General features: G+C 33.5%; 1 pseudogene; it reads left to right on the plus strand.

Moving 5' to 3' along the window:
• The first annotated feature begins 4,117 nt into the window (after positions 1-4,117).
• On the plus strand, positions 4,118-5,979 carry LOC132602457 (cytochrome P450 71AU50-like; annotated as a pseudogene).
• The last annotated feature ends 552 nt before the right edge of the window (positions 5,980-6,531 follow it).

The following is a 6,531-nucleotide window of genomic DNA, read 5'->3' on the forward strand; positions in this document are numbered from 1 at the left end:
GATCAACAGTTAGATAAATACTTAATATAAATAAATGAAAATTATGTTTATAAAACATATCAACATTAAAGAGATTAATTCTTTTGCAGTTTATCTCTTTCTTTCATGATTCATTAAGCGAAGATATAAATTATAATTTCACCTTTTAAATTATTATAGAAAATTCAAATATTTCTGAATGATTAAGAATCCGCAGCTGATAAAAAATTAAAGAAAGGAATAAAATTAAGTAACAATAATAAAATAGCTTGGAACTTAAAATCTAGTCAATTTGAATTTGAGGACTAAAAAAGATTTAGACATTTTTAACATTCGAGCTTTAAGAAGTTATTTCAAGAGTTTTATAATCGCGCGAAGCGCAAACTAATTCATTAGAATTATACATTCCCATGTCATTTTATAAAGTCAATACTGAGTGATATGGTCACACGTCACACGTGTAACACACGTGTCCAAAAACTAGTAAATATACAAAAAGATAAAAAAAGGAATACAGCAATCAAGTTAACTGTACATAAAAAAGCATCAAGAATGAATAAAATTTAAAGAATGGCAATTAACTTATGAGACTGCAGAATGCTGCCCGAAAGCTTCCCTAATTAACATGGCTATGCAAACTTTTCCAGGTCCAATTATTCTCCGACACTCTTTCTGGAGTTTCTTCTTCACATGGGAGGTGTGTTCTTAGAATTATATTACTATGACTGTTTAAACCACAAAAAGGATCACAAACCAAATGTTAAACAGTTCAGAAAGATAGGGAAGCAAGATTAATTGGAAGCACTCCCTCCGTTTCAATTGGTTTGTCTTGTTTGACTCGGCATGGGGTCTAAGAAAATAAAAAATATTTTTAAATCTTGTAGGCTTAAACTAATATACCAAAAACTGCTGGGATACGTGACTAGCATTCACATAACATTGAACACGCACCAAGCGATCGAACCCTACCATGCTTGTCATAGCCGTAACAACAGGACACTTATAATTAAAGCTATAATTGGAAAGTAAAAACAAGATGATAAGGTTTTGAAATCTAAAAACTTGAAATTGAAAGTTGTCCCTTCGTTCATTAAGTTTAAGACAAGACAATCAGCAATTAGTCCCCAAGCTTGACAATGTACCCTCTGTAAGGATTCCAGTCAATTTGAGATGCATAATTTTCAATTAGAACTTCGTATAAAATTGACTAAGGGGATGAATTTCTGACCATTCTGCCACTTTTTAAATGTTTTATAAAAGATTATCTTATTTACAAAAGAACAAAACGAACAAAGCCCAATCAAAATGAATACTCCATACCTTTCAATGTTTATTGTACACGTCGATTTCATCTAATAATGCATCAGAAATTAGTTTTGACTTTTTAATTTCTTTCCCTTTCTATTTTAATTTATGCTTGAGCGGGGGTTCGAACTCAGTACCTCATGATTTCTGCGTGAACGTTCAGGGTTGCAACGCGAAGGGCAAAAATTAAAGACCAGCAATATGAGGGGCATAATTTAAAGACCACAAATATGAGGGGCAAAATTTAAAGACCACCCCAAAAGAAGGGCAATCCGCGCAAAAAAATGTTAAATAACCCATAAATGGGCCCTTTAAAATTTCAGTTTTAAACCTTTGGTTACCTAACATTACTACCTATTTTTAAGACATTCATTATCTATCACAATAGTTATAGACATAGCAAATACCTATAGCAGCCAAAAGTAAATTCTTTATCCACCGTACGTGTAACCAGCCGTATTTGTCATTTCACTAGAACTAATCCGTGTAACCAGCCGGATTAGTTCCTCTCAATTTATTGTTTCTGTTTTCTTTTTTACTTTTATAATTTTTTAATAATATATTATATTGTTGCTTTTGATACAAGGTTGTAATTTTTGGCAAACCGAAAATAAGTGACTAATAGGGCTACATGTGGGTGCAATTTTACCTATTTTGTTTGATAAGATGTTGATATTTTGTGTTTGACAGATTGATATGATTTTCTATCTATGTTATGCTCTTCTTCTTCCTACTTTGATCTCCAATGTAAATGAACTTTTTTAATCCAAAGTAGGTTTTTCCAAGTATTAGAGTTTTGAGTGTCAATTGTCGATTTTAAAAAAATATAAACTGTCTTCTAATTCCTCTATCTTGTAGTTTTATAGATAGTATAGCATGCTAGTGTTGCTTAGCTGTTAGCTGCTAAGATTACAAAATATATCAACAATAGTAAGTGAAGATGTTATTTTAGAATAAATTTTACCAAATAATTTTATATAATTTCAATGAAAAAGAATTAGTAAATGATAAATATCTCAATTTTTTGAAAAAGAATACTCAATGAAATCGAAATTTAAAAATTTCATTGTATTTTGAATCTCTCCCTATATTATTTATGTCCTGTGTTGAATTCCTAGGATTTTTTAAAAAGAAATTAGCAGTATACGATTTTTTTTAGTATCGGCTTCATGATTTTGAGGACAGAAAAGGAGTAGCTTTAGAGAGGAGTGGTTGCTATAAAGAGTATGATGTTCTGAAGCGACAAGAGAAGAAAGGGTAGATATTTTTTCTTAAAATAAATGGGCAAGGAAGTAAGAAAGAAAGAGAAGAAACAAAAATGAAAAGAAATAACAAGAAAAAACAAATAGGCAGAAATGGACCCAAAAAAATTCCGTTTGCACGTTTTTTCCTTTCCTTATTATTTTTGTAGTAGAAGTCGTCATTGATGCCTTTTTCTAAAATCTTTTAAAAAGAAAGATTTATAATGTAACTCTTAAAAAGTAGAGATCAACAGTTAGATAAATACTTAATATAAATAAATGAAAATTATGTTTATAAAACATATCAACATTAAAGAGATTAATTCTTTTGCAGTTTATCTCTTTCTTTCATGATTCATTAAGCGAAGATATAAATTATAATTTCACCTTTTAAATTATTATAGAAAATTCAAATATTTCTGAATGATTAAGAATCCGCAGCTGATAAAAAATTAAAGAAAGGAATAAAATTAAGTAACAATAATAAAATAGCTTGGAACTTAAAATCTAGTCAATTTGAATTTGAGGACTAAAAAAGATTTAGACATTTTTAACATTCGAGCTTTAAGAAGTTATTTCAAGAGTTTTATAATCGCGCGAAGCGCAAACTAATTCATTAGAATTATACATTCCCATGTCATTTTATAAAGTCAATACTGAGTGATATGGTCACACGTCACACGTGTAACACACGTGTCCAAAAACTAGTAAATATACAAAAAGATAAAAAAAGGAATACAGCAATCAAGTTAACTGTACATAAAAAAGCATCAAGAATGAATAAAATTTAAAGAATGGCAATTAACTTATGAGACTGCAGAATGCTGCCCGAAAGCTTCCCTAATTAACATGGCTATGCAAACTTTTCCAGGTCCAATTATTCTCCGACACTCTTTCTGGAGTTTCTTCTTCACATGGGAGGTGTGTTCTTAGAATTATATTACTATGACTGTTTAAACCACAAAAAGGATCACAAACCAAATGTTAAACAGTTCAGAAAGATAGGGAAGCAAGATTAATTGGAAGCACTCCCTCCGTTTCAATTGGTTTGTCTTGTTTGACTCGGCATGGGGTCTAAGAAAATAAAAAATATTTTTAAATCTTGTAGGCTTAAACTAATATACCAAAAACTGCTGGGATACGTGACTAGCATTCACATAACATTGAACACGCACCAAGCGATCGAACCCTACCATGCTTGTCATAGCCGTAACAACAGGACACTTATAATTAAAGCTATAATTGGAAAGTAAAAACAAGATGATAAGGTTTTGAAATCTAAAAACTTGAAATTGAAAGTTGTCCCTTCGTTCATTAAGTTTAAGACAAGACAATCAGCAATTAGTCCCCAAGCTTGACAATGTACCCTCTGTAAGGATTCCAGTCAATTTGAGATGCATAATTTTCAATTAGAACTTCGTATAAAATTGACTAATGGGATGAATTTCTGACCATTCTGCCACTTTTTAAATGTTTTATAAAAGATTATCTTATTTACAAAAGAACAAAACGAACAAAGCCCAATCAAAATGAATACTCCATACCTTTCAATGTTTATTGTACACGTCGATTTCATCTAATAATGCATCAGAAATTAGTTTTGACTTTTTAATTTCTTTCCCTTTCTATTTGATTTTTTCTATATACGTTGGTTGCCATCATATTATTCAGTTAGTCTTTACCCTTCTAAAACATTTATATACTATTCCATTAGAGGTTAGAAGCTAGGGAAGTCATATTAACCATGGCTTTAATATTTGCAACACTAGTAGTAGCTTCTATTGTGTATGCCTTGTATGAGCTGTTAAATGTCCAGAAGAGAAAAAAGTTTCCCCCAGGTCCAAGGGGGCTTCCCATTTTAGGACATCTTCATTTGTTAGGGAAAAATCCACACCAAGATTTACAAAAACTAGCCAAGAAATATGGTCCGATTATGTATATGCGATTAGGACTAGTACCAACAATTGTTGCCTCATCTGCTGATGCAGTCGAAAAAGTCCTCAAGACATATGATCATATCTTTGCTCGCAGGCCTCATAACGAGGCATGTCAATATTTGGCTTATGGCCAGAAGAATCTAATATTTGCAAAGTATGGGCCTTATTGGCGCAACATGCGCAAATTATGCACTCTTCACCTTTTGACTAATCAAAAGATCAATTCATTTCAATCCATGAGATGGCAAGAAGTTGAGCTTATGATCAAATCACTTAAAATGAAGCTCATGATCGCCTTGTTGTTGATCTTAGCGCAAAGGTTGCATCCTTGAATGCTGACTTGACTTGCTTGATGGTGTTTGGGAAGAAGTACATGGATGAAGATTTGGACAAGAAGGGATTCAAAGCTGTTGTTCAAGATGTTAATCATTTAGTTGCAACACCCAATCTTGGAGATTTTTCCCCTACTTTGGTGTAATTGATCTCCAGGGACTCACTCGCCAGCTCAAGGATCTTTCGAAGGTGTTAGATGAGTTTCTTGAGAAGATTATTGATGAACATGTCCAGTCTCATGACCAGAAGAAATCCAAAGACTTTGTGGACACCATGTTGGACATTATGCAATCAGGAGAAGTTGAATTTCAGTTTGACTGTAGCCATATAAAAGCTATCCTCATCGTATGTTATTTCATCCCGTTAATTTATACTTCTATATATTATTATAAGCTCATCATACGATACGATTTGTTCGTACTAATTTTCCCCGTTTCCTTTTTCTATAACAGGACATGCTTGTTGCAGCAATGGATACTTCAGCAACAACTGTAGAATGGATACTGACAGAGCTTCTAGGCACCCTCATGTGATGAAGAAACTCCAAAAAGAACTCGAAGTCGTGGTAGGCTTTGAAAGAATGGTTTAAAAGAATCAGACTTGGAGAATTTGAAGTACTTGGACATGGTTGTAACAGAGGGCATGAAGCTACATTCCGTAGTGCCACTAGTGCCTCACGAAGCCATGGAAGATTGTGTAGTCGATAGCTTTCACATACAAAAGGGATCTCGGATCGTGATAAACTTTTATGCTGTTCAGAGAGATCCAAGTATTTGGCCTGAGCCTTCCAACTTTTACCATTTAGCTTTGGTAGAAGAAGCTGCCCTGGAATACAGTTGGGAATTATCATTGTCCGTCTTTTTGTGGCACAACTGGTACATTGCTTTGATTGGGAGCTACCAAATAGTATGGCGCCTTGTGATTTGGACATTGATGAGCACTTTGGGATGGTAACATCCAGAGAAACGCCTTTAATGGCTATTCCTACTTATCGACTAAACGATAGTTAATCATCCATGCCTAATTATGTTCAGATGATACCTCTTGATCAAAAAATTTACTTATTATACATGTATTCCCTCTGTCTCATTTTAAGTGTCTTAGTTTGACTTTGACTAGGCCCAAAGTTTAAGGAATAAAAATAGACTTTTGAATCTTGTAATCCTAATATAAAGATGTTTGTAATGTATTAAAATGTCCTTTGAATTTGTGGTTTTAAATGTCGCGACGAGTGCCTGATCTCTAGTGACCAAGCACGCCTACGCTCATATCTGGACAACACTATCTAATAAGGACCCATAAATAACTCAATTTGGGCTATACTGTCTCAAGAAAGGAGAACATCATGATCTCTGTACAATCTGCACACATACACACACACACACACACACACACACACACATATATATATATATATATATATATACATGTGAACTGGAAAGAACAATGCAAGCTGACTAGGTCGCTATATATACTGTACACAAAAGAATAGAAGCCGACAAGGCCACATCATCTGCCAAATACATATAACTGTCTACAGACCTCTACTGGAATAAAAGCTGTAGAAAGGACGGGACAGGGCCCCGTCATACCCATACACATATACATCTCAAAAGAATAGCATACTAAAACAGACTGCAGCTCCGGATCAAATGGAGCGCATTGACCACTGCTAGGTAGAGGTCCTACTAAGCTGGACCACCTATCTGTCTACCTGAACCTGCGGACATGAACAC

Source organism: Lycium barbarum, chromosome 7, assembly GCF_019175385.1.
Source record: "Lycium barbarum isolate Lr01 chromosome 7, ASM1917538v2, whole genome shotgun sequence".
In the NCBI taxonomy this organism is placed as follows: domain Eukaryota; kingdom Viridiplantae; phylum Streptophyta; class Magnoliopsida; order Solanales; family Solanaceae; genus Lycium; species Lycium barbarum.